A 14,897-nucleotide genomic window follows, 5' to 3' on the forward strand; every position below is an offset into this window, starting at 1 on the left:
AAGCGTACCAAATAGGACTAATAAGGGACACTGTATCAGAAAAGGCAGCACGAATAGTCAAAGGTTTATTTGACCCACGGGAGAGCGTCAGGGAGATACTGAGGGAACTGAACTGGCAGACTCTTGAAGATAGACGTAAACGACCCCGTGAAAGCCTACTTACAACATTTCAAGAACTGGCTTTAAATTATGATGGTAGACTACAGTTCCGTACTTATTGGTTTCGTAGGGATTATGGTGACAAGATTAGAGTAACTACAGCATGCACAGAAGTATTCAAACAGTCATTTTTCCCACGCTCCATATGTGAAAGATACAGGAAAAGGTTATAATAACTGATACAATGAAACGTACCCTTTATCATGCAGTTCTCCCAACAGTGGTTTGCAGAGTGTTGATGTACGTTATCGAACTACGTTTAGTATCGATACCACTTACTATTGTTTGACAGTTCGATTATTTGTTTACCATCGATTGTGTTCAACTGTCAGTAATCAGTAATGTTTTGGAGTTGGGCGTGTTGAGCTGCGTTCTGACATTCGTGATATGTTTATTGTTGGAGAATGTGAGATAACAGATGTGGTTGATAGGTTCAATGATAAAATCGTTTCTATCCATGTCAGGTTAGTGTGGGCCCGTTTATGGACTGGCAGTTTCTTCAACTGTATTGTCATAAATGTTGCGACTTTTTCTTCTTTAAGTCATGTGATGAAAACATGACTTTTAGAATGCAAAAGTTTATATTTGCTTGTTTTTGTTGAAAAAAAATTAGTGGCTTCTATATGTCTAGCGTAGAATTAATGTGACTTAATACGCTCTGCGTCCCACACAAATAAATATTTAGTGATGGTTGTAGTGTATTAAAATTATTAGAGTAGTTAATTCTACGTGCATGCTCTGAAAGTTGTCTCGGTCTTGGACCACACTTGGGTGCATTTCTGATAGACTTGCAGTCGACGTTGACAGCGGATAAGTTAACGTATTATAAGATCGAGACAGGTTCAGTAAATTTCTTTTAAATTAATTTTATTGGCGTTTTGCTCTTCAGTGAATTCAGCTGCGATGTTAGTGAAAAAGAATATCTGTTAGGGAAACGATATTGCTGCTAGGTGTCCACTTTGTGGTGTAGCACTGTACAGTGATTGATATCACGAAGATTTATTGTAATGTCCCTAAATTTATTTACAGCCCCTCTATCGGTAACACGTCCATTGTAATGCCGAGTAAAAAATTGCAGAAACAAAGACTGAATGACTATACTAGTTTATGAAAGAGATGGTGGTTGATTGTTATTAACTTTATGTCGAGAGAAATCATTGATTTTTTTTATATGTAATCAATAATAGTGCCCTTTTTTTGCTTACATTATACAAGTTACCTGTCACTTGTCAACCTTTTCTACCAGCAGTTAAAAGGAAGTTTGTTCAATGTAACAAAATTTATATGTTCAGCTATGTGTTTCTTTAACACATTTTCCAAAGTGAATGATAAAATAATCCCCTTCAGCCCTGAATCAACATTTGTCATGTTTACATAAACAAACCATTAGTAATTAAAGCCGAAATTGTGCTTATTTTGTATAGTTATCTATACTTCATACAGTGCAGAAAATTGAATTACTGTATTTGAGTGTTATTTAGAAAATCCCAATGTTCTTAACCTTTGGTATTAACAGGTTGACCAAATGAGGTGGTGCAGTGGGTAGGCACTGTCCTCTTATTTGCGAGGCAAATAGCTCAAATCCCAGTGTGGCCATCGAGATTTAAGTTTTCTGTAAACTCCCCAAATTGCTTTAAGGCAAATGGTGCAACAGTTCCTTTTGAAAGGACAAGGCTGAATTCCATCCACAATCTGAACTTTTGCTTTCTCTCCAATGATATCATCACCAGTGGCATGTTGAACCTTTAGAGGCATTCAATGTGAACAGACTACAGTGTGAACCTGAACTCCACCAATAAAATTTTGGCCAATGGTAATGGATATGTTCTGAATATTTTTATGTAAGGGATCTCTGGTATTCTGTGGCTTATTAGAGTAATTCAGTTTCATATGGTTTCTTATCCTCATTTATCTTTGTAGCTGTGTTACACTGAAAATATCCGCAGGACAGTGCACACATCAATGGTATGCACTGTGTATCTTGTTTGGAAAGAAAGTTCCATTCACTGTTGACAACAGTGATACTGACTTTACTCTTCATGCTCAAGCTTGCATTCAGTATTGGTCAGTTCTATCTTGGTTTTGTTTTTCCAACACTGTTAGTTGTATATTTACAGTCATAAACAACAAAATAGATAGGTTTACTGAGGAAGACTATGCCAATATGGACCTTGTGTGTGGATTTATTGAACTTGGCAGAAGTGTGCCGCAATGATGCTACACAAAGCTGTTGCTGCAGTGATGGCAACCGCATCACAGTTCTTCTTTGTCCACATAGGTGCCTTTGTGAAACTGCATCCTTCCATGTTTTAGTGATAGCACTGTTGTGAACTAATTTTTACAGCATCAGTGACAAGTGTGGTAATAACTGAATAAGTCATATTATTATTCATGTAATGTTCCATGAACAGTTGTTGTTCTTCTACAAAAAGTCTTTTGTGTAAGACAGGTTTGGGTGTTTTTTTCCAGGATTTTTTGTGGACTTCTGTTACAAATTTTGTAAAGTAATTCTAATTGGTATTATGTTATTCATCTTACAAACACACACACACACACACACACACACACACACACACACACACACACACACAATTAGAGTGTACTTTCAATATTAATTCACTAACTGTGAATTCCGTGGTTTCAGTTGTATTACATATAGATCTGTTGTCCAATAGTGGCATGTGAAAATTTGGGCTGGATTGGGGCTTGAACCTGGATAGTAGATCTATACCTAATATGGCTGCTGTCAAGTAATTCACAATCGGTGAATTAATTTCAAAAACATTTCTTACAGCTGTGAATCGTCAACAATGTCTGTTCTTTCAGAATATATGTAAAAATTAGAGGGGTCACGATGATTAAGAGGAGGGGTGACACAAGTGCACACCACCGGGGAAGGTGGCATAATGGTAAGACACAGGACTCTCATTTGAGAGGACAGCAGTTAAAATACCACTCTGGCCATCCAGATTTAGGTTTTTCTTGATTTTCCTAAATCATTTTGAGCAACTGCCGGGATCCTACATTTGAAAGCTTCACATACCGGCTACAATGGTCCAGTGGAGATCAACCGACTGCCCATGGCGTCATTGGATGTGGCACAGAGGGGTGTGAGGTCAGCACATCACTCTCCTGGTTGTCGTCAGCTTTCTTGATCTTGGAGCTGCTACTTCTATTTCAAGCAGTACTTCAGTTGGCCTCCTGAGGCTGAGTGCCCTCTGGTCCATTCCTGCCACCAAGGAAAAGTCCCTGGCAATAGTTGGAATTGATCCTGGGTCCTCTGCATAACAGCTGGTCATTCGGGCCACTGAGAAGACTCCTTTGAAACAGCATGACCAATTCACTTCCCCAAACTGAGCTTGTACTCCATCTCGTACTACCTCATCATTGTCAGGACGTTGGATCCTAGTCTTTCTGCCTTCATTACATCCATAGTTTTATGTAAGCTACAAATACCTCCTTTGTGATGCTAACTGACAAGCATCTCAAACATCAGCCCAGTTTATCATGGTTTAGTTTCAATAATGCTGTAATTCATGAGTGGGGACCAGTTAGTGTCATCAGTTCTATTTTCTGTAAGCTATTTATATACTTCGGGCAACGGCCTTACCGCAGTGGCTACACTGGTTCCCGTGAGATCACCGAAGTCGAGCACTGTCGGGCATGGTAGACACTTGGATGGGTGACCATCCAGGCCTCCATGTGCTGTTGCCATTTTTCAGGGTGCACTCAGCCTCGTGATGCCAATTGAAGAGCTACTTGACTGAATAGTAGTGGCTTCGGTCAAGAATACCGTCATAACTACCGGGAGTGCAGTGTGCTGACACCACTCCCCTCCTATACGCATCCTGCACTGAGGATGACACAGCGGTCAGATGGTCCCGTTAGGCCACTCGTGGCCTGAAGATGGAGTGCTTATTTATTTATTCCACAAATGATGAAATCTAAATGTAAGAAGGAACAATGGGATGAGGTGTAAAATTAGTATTCATGTATTGAACTTATTAGACTGACACTTATGGGACGTATGACTTTGGTTTTATCGTAATGGGCTCCTCTTGGGTTAGCTTTTTATTTCGCTGGTTTGAATTCTTCATTTGATAATATTTTTGTTCAGTTTCTCTTTCCTACTATCAGTGTTCACTGATTTGTCTAATTCCCTGGCTATTAAGTTGTTTTGCATGATAGCCTTGAAGTATCTTTTTTCACAGGAATTTACAGGATTTAGTGGAGAGCTGTGTGTGTTCCTGAAGGAATCCTAATAAATGATGTGTGATTGAGGTAAGCAATTTATCATCTTCTCCTAAACATGTCAAGTCACTCTGTGGATCAGAGTCAATGTTGAACTGGATATTTCTCATGAATGCTCTGATGTTAAGTTTCACAGATTGGAGAAAGGCAAGGCTACATTTCGCAAATGGTTGTCTTCTGTCTAAGTGGTTATCTTTGAGATTAGTGGTTCAGTGTTGACTGGTTGTCTCTACACTTGTATATCTTTACTGGAGTAAAAGTTTAGGAAAAATTTTCATTTCGCCTGCAGGTAGTCGTTAAGCAGTAATCTCAAGTGAGGTGGTGAAGTGGTTAGCCCACTCGACTCGCATTTGGCAGGATAACAGTTGAATCCATTATTTCACACACTAAGGATTGCATCTGCAGCTACTTTGGCAAGCTAGTTGTTGTTATATTAGGTATTGGTTGTTTTGGAGGGGGGGGGGGGGGGGTTGTGAAGGAGACTAGGAAGTATCTGGCTGTGCACAGAAAGAATAGAATAAGTATTTTAACATTACAAGTGTATTGAATTTATTCCCTCTACGTCCTTAGCTGCTGCACTTGTTAAATCAATGTTACAGGTTTTCTGGTGAATTCAAAAAGACCCCTGCATTCCATCATGCATTGAGACCTTTAGCCAGCTTTCTCGTTGTCGCATTGCCGTCCCGCTCATTCTCCATCTCTTGGGCGAGCATACATTCCTGGGTGCAATTTCCACCATGCAGTGTGCAGTGTTCCTTTTTGTGGAGACGGCGACCATAGACTTCCTTGCGCCTAATATCCAGCACTGTAGCCAGTCCATTGTGGTGGGGCCGCCATGTACCCTGTTGGTCGTAGTCCCCTGACAAGACAGGGATCGCTCTGCTGATGCCAGCGCTGTTAACTCCCTACGTATGCGAAGGAGTAGATGCCTGTCTCCCAGGGGCATCGGGACTCACGGCAATGGCCATCCTGCCAGGTGGCCCTTGCTGAGGCTGGGTGACGCCTGTGGTGAGGGCCCTTGGTCAGAGTGGGTGGCATCAGGGCGGATGACCTGCAGTGAAGTGTGGTACATCATCTCTTGCTGGTGGCCAGCCGTCAGCAGTCTCTAAGCGTTCTCGGGCTCAATTCAGCACTCAGAAATAGGATCCCAAATTGTTCCCCTTGCTGGCCACACTGTGGGAGGAGTGTAAGCCTCAGAATGGCAGTGACACTTATTCATCCCAGTTCCTAGTTTTTACGAGAGCTGATGGGGAGTCTTTCATGTCAACGAAGCCTCAATTCTTCATGGAGGGCTTGTCCAAAATGCACTCTGGGTCAGTGTTGATAAAAACGGAATCTTCTGCCCAGTCACGAAGGTTACTTGCTTGTGACAAGTTGGGGGATGTTTCAGTTACCATCACAGCTCATAATAGTTTAAATATGGTCCAGGGTGTTATTTTCCATAGGGACCTTCTTTTGTAGTCTGATGACGAGCTGCGCGCCAATCCGAAGGATAATCAGATTGCTACCGGTGCGTTCATCTTGGCCTTCGAAAGTGATACATTACCAGAGAAGGTCAAGGTGATGGTCTACCACTGTGATGTCAAGCTCTGTATCCCTCCACCGATGCGGTGCTTTAAGTGCTGGAAGTTCAGCCATATGTCTTCCTGCTGTACTTCCAGCCTTACATGTCGAGATTGCGGACACCCATCACATCCCAATACTCCACGTGCCCTGCCTCCCATCTGTGGGGAGCATCCTTCACCTTGCTCGCCAGACTGCATGATCTTACAGAAAGGGGGGAAAATCATGGAATATAAGACCCTGGACTGACTGACCTGTACTGAGGCTAAGAGGAAATATGAATGACTCCATCCTGTGCGAATGGCTTCCTCATATGCCGGTGCTACAACAGCCATGATAGCCCCATCAGTTCAGCGAATTCCAGTCGGCTCACCGAGCCGTACAACTCCACATGCCCCCTAGCCTATGGTGGGCACTACTCACCCTGGAGCAACAGCCTGGTCCCTCCCCCCCACCCCGCCAACGTCCGTCCCCGCTTCTAAGCCGGAGAAGCTCCTCTCACTCTCAAGGAGTCCCTTGGGCCCCTCCCTTCCCAGGTTTCCACAAGTGGGAAGGATGATGCTCGGCAGTGGCATAAGTGCCCACAAGCAGCTGGTCATAGGGCTTCGCGATCCTCCTCCGTCCTGGTGACTGAATCAGTGAAGCCCTTCTAGCTAGTGAAACCCAAGGAGCAGCGAGAAAAATCCAAGAACAAGATCTCTAAGATGAAGGAACTTGAGGTGGCACCCACCCCACCCCAACCTTCAAGCTCTGCGTCTGAGGGCGAGGTAGAGATTATGGGATCCGCTGAGGTCCTAGATCTCGCTGGACTTTCACACACAATGGATTTCACTCACACAGGTACTCAATCGGTGGCAGCAGGTGACCCAGCGGCATAATCTGCCTCCTCGTCCCCTTCACGCCTTTCTCGGCTGCGGACAATGTCATCCTCCAGTGGAACTGCAGTGGCTTTTTCCACCATCTTGCTGAGCACCGACAACTTCTCAGCCTTCACCCTTTCCTCTGCATTGTTCTTCAGGAAGCTTGGTTTCCAGTGATGTGAACCACCTCACTCCATGGCTATCGGGGTTATTATAAGAACCGGGCAGCTTATGAGAGGGTATCTGGTGGCGTCTGCATCTGTGTCCTTCACTCCCTTTATAGCAAGTCTGTCCCTCAATGAACACCTTTAGAAGCTGTTGCTGTTCGGGTGTGGACGCCTCAGGCTGTTACTGTCTGCAGTCTCTATCTTTCACCGGATGGTGATGTCCCGCAGCATGTCCTGACTGTGCTGATAGCCCAATTGCCACCAACTTTTCTGTTACTGGGCGACTTCAATGCCCATAACCCTCCGTGGGGTGGATCAGTGGCAACAGGTCGAGGCAGCATCATTGAGCAAGTATTGGCACAGCTCGACCTTTCTCCTATAAATAATGGTGCCTTCACACATTTCAGTGTGGCGCATGGCACGTACTCAGCCATTGACCTTTCGATCTTCAGCCCTAGCCTATTACCATCTGTCAAATGGAGTATGCATGACGACTTGTGTGATAGTGACCACTTTCCAATCTTTCTGTCACTGCCACAGCATCACTCTTCTGGGTGCCGCTGCAGATGGGCTATCAGTAATGCTCACTGGGACTTTTTCACCTCCACTTCCCACTATTGAGCCTCTTTCCAATGACGTCATTGATGCGGTGGCACACTTGGTCACCACCGGCATCGTTACTGCCACAGAATGTGCCATTCCCTGTTCTTCTGATCCCCTTGGTGGAGGACTGTGCCTTGGTGGCCACCCGAGATCACTGAGGCGATTAAAGATCGCAGGCAGGCACTCCAGCGTCACAAGGGGCATCTCTCAGTGGAACACCTCATCGCCTTTAAACTGCTCTGTGTGCGAGCCGCCGCCTCATTCGGCAATACAAGCAGGAGTGCTGGGAAAGGTATGTCTCCACCATTGGCCTCTGTATCTCTCCATCGCAGGTTTGGGCCAATATTAGACGGCTCTATGGCTACCGGACCACCATCAGCGTACTTGCGCTTTCACTGAATGGAGCAGTCTGTACTGACTCTGACACAATTGCAAACTGCTTAGAGGAGCATTTTGCTCAGAGTTCCACTCCTGTGAATTACCCACTGGCCTTCCACTCCCTGAAAGAGCGGCTGGACCATCGAAGCCTTTCATTGCAATTGCGCCACCCTGAATCGTACAATACTCCCTTCAGTGAGTGGGAATTCCAAAGCGCCCTAGCCACTTGCCCTGATATGGCTCCTGGGCCAGTTCGCATCCACTGTCAGATGCTCAAACACCTCTTGGTGGACTGCCAGCGATGCCTCCTAGACCTTTTCAACTGTATCTGGTTGAGGGTGAGTTCCCGTCTCAGTGGCAGGAAAGTGTTGAAACCAGGCAAGAACCCACTGCAGGTGGACAGCTACTGCCCTATTAGCCTCACCAACATTCTTTGCAAGTTGCTCAAACGCATGGTGAGCCGGAGGTTGAGTTGGCTACTTGAGTCTTGGGGCCTTCTGGCTCCGTCTCAGGGTGGGTTCTGTAAGGGCCGCTCTGCCGCCAATAATATGGTGTGCCTGCAGTCTGCCATGTGTATGGCCTTTGCCCGCCGTCAGCATCTGGTCGCTGTCTTTTTTGACATGTGAATGGTATACAGTACAACATGGCGACATCACATCCTCTCTACTCTTCATGATTGGGGTCTTCGGGGTCCGCTCCCAATTTTCATACAAAATTTTTTGTCGCTCTTTTCCTTCCATGCTCAAGTTGCGGCCTCCTTCCGAATTCAGGAGAATGGGGTACCGCAAGGATCTGTCTTAAGTGTCTGCCTCTTTTTGATTGGAATTAATGGGCTCCCTGTGGTGGTGGGAATGTCTGTCTCAGCTTCCTTGTATGCTGATTTCTGCCTATACTATAGCTCCACTGGCATTGCAGCTGCTGAACGGCAACTACAGAGTGCTATCTGAAAGGTGCAGTCTTGGGCTGTAGCGCATGGCTACCAGTTTTCGGCTGCCAAGACTTGCGTTATGGATTTCTGCCGGTGACGCAATGTTCACCCTGAGCCACAGCTTTATCTTGATGGTGAATCTCTTGCTGTAGTGGAGACGCATCGGTTTTTGGGATTGGTTTTTTATACCTAGTTGACTTGGCTCCCTCATATTCGGCAGCTTAAGCAGACGTACTGGCGGCATCTTAACGCTCTTCGTTGCTTGAGTCATACCAGCTAGGGTGCCGATTGGTCTACCCTTCTATGGCTGTACCAGGCATTAATTCAGTCCCGTCAAGATTATGGGAGCCTGGCTTATGGTTCAGCATCCCCATCCGCATTGCGGTTGCTGGACACCACCCTTCAGAGTGGGATCCGACTCACCACTAGAGCTTTCCGGACAAGCTCTGTCAACAGCATACTTGTGGAGGCAGGTGTACCTCCATTGCAGTTTCAGTGCCAATGATTACTGGCCGCTTATGCTACACACGTTTGTAGCTTGTCCAGGCATCTCAGTTATCATCTCCTGTCCCCTCAGTCGGTTGTCTCTCTTCCGGAACGGCGGCACCGGTCAGGGTGTACGATCGCGGTTCGTGTCAGAGCTCTTCTCTCTAGGCTTTAGGTTTTCCGTCTTCCACCTCTTTTTCTGGGCCTCTCTGCATATGGTGTGTGCCCCGCGTTTCAAGGCTCCAACATTGTCTATACTGACGGTTTGATGGTTGGTTATGCTCTTACTGTAGGGGATTATTATGAACAACTCTCATTGTGGGCTGGCTGCAGTGTTTTCACTACTGAGCTGGTCACCATCTCTCGTGCCCTAGAGTATATCCGTTCCTGCTCAGGTGAGTCCTTAGTTATCTGCAGTGACTCCCTGAGTGGTTTACGAGCTATCGACCAGTGTTTCCCTCTCTCTTGTCTGGTGATGGCTATCCAGGAGTCCCTCCATACTCTTGTCCATTGCGGCGTGGTCTTTGTGTGGACCCCGGGTCATGTAGGCATCCCGGGAATTGAATGTGTTGACCCACTGGCCAAACAGGCTGTCTGTGCATCAGCCTTGGAGATTGGACTTTCGGAGAGTGACCTCAGGTCAGTTTTGCGGCAGAAGGTACTTCGCATCTGGGGTGAAGAATGGCACGCCCTTCCTTCATCCAACAAACTTCAGGCCATCAAGGAGGCTACTGGTGTGTGGCACTCCTCCTTGCGGGTCTCTTGCAAGGACTCTGTTGTCCTCTGCCGGCTGCGCATTGACCACACCTGGATGACGCAAAGCTATTTATTGCGCTGCAAGGACCCACCTTTATGTCGCTGCGGGTCAGCTTTGACTGTGATCCACATCTTGTTGGAGTGCCCACTTTTAACTCGTCTCAGGCAGATGCTTGCCCTGTCGTGTGATAGCCCTTTGCAGCACATTTGGCATAGTCAGTGTTCTTGAATGGTGACCCTATAGGTGTTCCTTCATTTTAGAAAACATAGTAGTCTGAAGGGGCCAAATCATATTAATCTAGAGTGTGGTCAAGCAGTTGGAAATGCAGTGACTTCAATGTGGCAGTCCTATCCATCAACAAAAGGGTCTCTTCGGTCAGCTTTCTATAGTGTTATGTCTTAATTAACACTTTCAGCTGGTCTAGGAGGCTGGCATAATACTATCTGGCTACACTACAGCCTTGAGGTAGGTAGTCCACCAACAGAATGCTTTTCGTAGAAAATGTATGCCTTGACTTTTTGGCTGATTTCTGGGTGTGAAACTTTGGGAAAACCAGAGATTGCAGTACCACTTATTGACTTTGACCCATGACTTCGTGAAGCTTATATAGTATGGTAATAGCCATGTCACTCATTACATGCATGAACAAACACAAGTAATACAAAAAAAGTTTCATTTACAGAAATAACATGAAACTAATGGGATGACAGTGGGAATTACTGGATTTCGGACAAGCACAAACTAAATATTTGACAGAACTAGAAATTTCACATGATCTATAAAGCTCAAATGAAGTCAATGATGCTAAAAAAATCCACACACAACTCAAAAAATGCAGTATGTAACATTTAATTTGAGCTATATAACTAAGACAAAGTCTACTGTACCACAAAACAAAAAAATCGCTCATATAACTAATATTGAAAACCAAACCTCACCAATGAAGGTTGAACAAATCCCACAATAACTACTGATCACAATCCAACATAATTACCAATAACTAACAACACAACCAAAAATTGATAAAAATTGCTCACCAGTTTCGATAGCCAAGAAACACACAATTACGCACATAAACGTAGATGCCATATGAACTACAATAAAAAACAGATCTCTGCAAACATACATACTAACCAAAGTCAGCTAACACACAGCTCTAGTGATGATAAAAATATATGTCATCAACACAGTCTCTTGAATGACCAGCATAGACTTCTCAAACCAGGAACCTCTGCGCATAGAATGCCACACACAGACCTGCTGATGGCACCACACATACTGGTCCCTAGTCCAAGATTCAACAACTTTGGCCAATCTTTTATTTTCGCCACAAACTTAACACTTCACGTACTGAGCAATTAAACTGAATAATTGTAGGAATTTCATTGTAGTCAACATGTTGTTCCAGATTGTGGAGTGCAGGGACCTACTTGTGAACTTCATTGTCATCCTTAACTAACAATATACAAAACATAAAATTAAATTTCAAAGCATAAACAACTTACTGCACTAATAATTCCAAACCCATTAATGAATCTGTTACCTGTATTGCTAACATCAAAGTAACTCACTAAGAAACTGCCACAAATTCTTCCAATATTATTCTCACAAACAATAATCAAGGACTCCAGTGAACCACTAACGTCACTCACAATCTCTTTCAGAACATTAATATTCCACAGTAGAGCGCACAACCACATACTCAAAACACTTTCTACAAACACGATCCATTTCAATATGAGGTGCCATCATGATATCACACAACACAATTATGTGATGGATCAAAGCAGATGGCTGGTACCACAAACTTAACTTTTTGGTTATAGTTACCCAATGTGCCATCATTTCTTTGATTGTTTATTGGTGTTGGTGTCATAAGTGTGCAGCCAAGTTTCATCCTTAGTCATTACTCCAACCAAAAACTTCTTTGTGGCTTCAAAATCGGGCAATTTCTCAACTCGTACGTTCTGTTCACTTTTCAAACATTTTGCCAACTACATCACTAAAAGCTTTTTCCCATGCCCATGATATTGTTAGTAATGAAACCAACATGCTTCCTGGAAATAGCCAGTATCTCAGCTGTCTTCTTTGTAGATATTCACCGGTCCCTGTGAAGTAGCTCATGGGGAACATTACTCGTTGCCAGGTCTTAATGTTGTGGACTACCCACAGTAAGGTTCATCTTCAAAAGTGAAATGCCCCGTCTTGAAATGAGATACCCAAGTTTCAGTAGGGCTGTGTGAAGGGCACTTGTGAAGGGTGCTTGTGAATCTCAATGTGTATGTCCTTCACAGACTTTCACAGGAGAAATATAAAACTGCATGGTGCACTGTAACTCTGCAGTTGTGAAAAAATCTGTGCTTTGCCTATCTCGTGTACTACCTGAAATTGAAAGTAGTTATAAGTATAGAAAAAATGTGATCTTTTACCTTTCACGTGGTATCAAAATCAGTTTTCAATTCCAACAGGAGGGGGCTAAAACCATAAACTTTCCAGCCCTCCCCTCGTAGGCCAGTCGGCAGTGTAAGAAAGAGCTCAAATGATCACACTGGTCACAAAGTTAGAAATGGGGTTACATAATGCATCTTCATTTTTAATGCTGGTTTTAAAACCATAACTTGGTGTTCCAGACACAGTTATGAAAATTGAAAGTATCTAAAGTTGATACGGCATTTTAATATAAAACAAATATTAAAGGCAGTGTTCATTAATATCCCGTGCAACTTTAAGAAAATTAACTGTACTTGTCAGATAACTCCTGTAAGATCGCAGTAAATGTAGGAGACTGAAATTTCTCTTGACGAACGAATGCGGAGAGAGATGCATTATTATGCTTGGTTGGCTGTTAACAGCAGTACCTTAGTGACATTTAAAACATTGTCTTAATGTATGTCATTCTCCTGGAGAAGGCAGCCAGGCATGACATGCATTATGGTGAACTTGACAATATTATTTCAATATGACTCCTTTCGAGTGCACAGCTGTGTGTACCACATTACCTAGAATAAAACTTTTTTGACGCCTCCAGTTGATCACAGTTATTGTGGGTGGCACAACATTGACAAGAGCAAAAAGCTTCATAGATTCAAAAGTTTAGATACGCTGCCATTAACAACCTTGTCTGTGCCCTCCTCTTGTACCCATGTAATAGTGGCAGTATCATAACTTACAGTGAATTGTGAATCTTTCTTCGCTACAGGAAGAGATTTGACTGCCTCTTTACATAAATTATGAATTTTGCTTATTTTTAAATATGTACTTGTAAGATACAAATCTGCTCTTCTTGTGCAGTGTGTGATAATGAGCCATGTTTAAACATCATGCTTGCCTCTTTGGCTGAAATCAATGCTTGTGCACAAAAGTGGCACCTGGGTGGTCTGTTGTTAGTGGGAGAGAACCTGCAGTTGCAGTTTTTCCTTATTCTTAATGTGCGTTGGATCACTCAGTTCCTCTGTACATGAATTAAAGAGTATGTTCTGTGACTTCGAGATAACGCCTGGAATGCTGTGTGCTTCTTTATGTGGTTATGCTCAGATTAAAACAACTAGTTATTTGCTGTTTTATCACATGTAGTATAGACCTATTTCACCTGAAATCACCTGGTGGTCCTTACCGTAGTACCTCAGAGATTTTTAAAACTTCGGTGTAAGAAAGCTCATAATGAGACTAGGTGACTCATAAGATTGTAATGGCTACAATTTTTTATTTATGAGTAAATTTTATTTAATTTGGTGTCATTGGAAAGGTACAAGGAAAACATAAATATAAAATTATTAAAATGCTAATATTATGCTTATAAATATTTACAAATATGGGCAGGAATTTTTATTCCAAGTTTCGCCATCTTAATTTTCCTTCCACGTAATACTTATTATCATACTTTCCAACACATAAAAACAGAAGGGTGTTTTTCCTTTATTGCTAGACCTCATACTTTTTCTGTAAAGTAAATGATTGTTGCTGTAGATGGGTAACCAGCTATACAAGACACAATATTGAAACATTTTCAAGCAGCAATACTCTCTTTAATTTGTGCTTTCTGCATGTCTGTCTGCTCCTGTCAGTGACTCCTCTTTCTAGTAAGTTTTTTGAAAGTAATACATGGGTTTTTGCTGGTAACAGAAGTGTGACTGTTGTGAATTGCCAACATTTGTGTAGTTGTTCATACACTGAGAATGCAGCACTGAGTTCTATTAGGTCAGATTTAAATCTTATTTCTTTCCTAACATAAGTGTTAAAGAACACACAAAGTAGGCCTAATCACTAACTCTATCTTATTTCCCCTTACAGATTCTTCATAATAAATCTTAGGCTGATTAGAGTCCCAGAAAAAGTGCAATTCATCCATTCCTTTTCTTAGACTTGGAAATTGTCGTGGAAAACAAATGGTCAGTAGGTTTCATGTCAGCAGAGGTGTCTCAGAAGTATTGTAGTAGTAGCAAAGAGATTGATTTAATAGATATGAAAAGTCTAAATCAAGCTGGTATTGAGTTACTTAAGCTAAGAAGCACCTGTGAAAGTATTGACAGTGTTTGTTCTTCTCATTAAAAGCTGTGTTTGCAAACATTTGAAGTTAAATGAAGAACTTGCTGTGGCCCTTTTAAGAAACTTGGTAAAAAGACAGTTAAGAAATCTGTGAAAGTTATTTCTTTAACCACGGCAAGGAAGTATGAAAGGCTTGGACTTGTCCTAGGTACTAAGCTTTGTATAACGTGCCTCAAGGACAGTCATTTTATTTCCTACTT

General features: G+C 43.1%; 1 protein-coding gene and 1 pseudogene across 3 annotated transcripts in view; both read left to right on the plus strand.

Annotated features, from left to right (window-relative positions):
- The first annotated feature begins 466 nt into the window (after nucleotides 1-466).
- Nucleotides 467-14,897, plus strand: part of LOC126298579 (steroidogenic acute regulatory protein-like) — a 164,096-nt gene continuing 149,665 nt past the window's right edge. Inside the window, exons 1-2 of one of the 3 annotated variants that reach the window (XM_049989951.1) lie at nucleotides 699-999; nucleotides 4,371-4,440. The gene's annotated coding sequence lies outside the window, so the exon portion shown is untranslated. Of the gene's footprint in view, nucleotides 624-698; nucleotides 1,000-1,675; nucleotides 1,973-4,370; nucleotides 4,441-14,897 lie in introns of those variants that run through there. The other 2 variants (XM_049989952.1, XM_049989950.1) reach the window with 2 other exon arrangements.
- Nucleotides 3,756-3,873, plus strand: LOC126299932 (5S ribosomal RNA; annotated as a pseudogene).

Source organism: Schistocerca gregaria, chromosome X (genome assembly GCF_023897955.1).
Source record: "Schistocerca gregaria isolate iqSchGreg1 chromosome X, iqSchGreg1.2, whole genome shotgun sequence".
NCBI classification, from domain to species: Eukaryota; Metazoa; Arthropoda; class Insecta; order Orthoptera; family Acrididae; genus Schistocerca; species Schistocerca gregaria.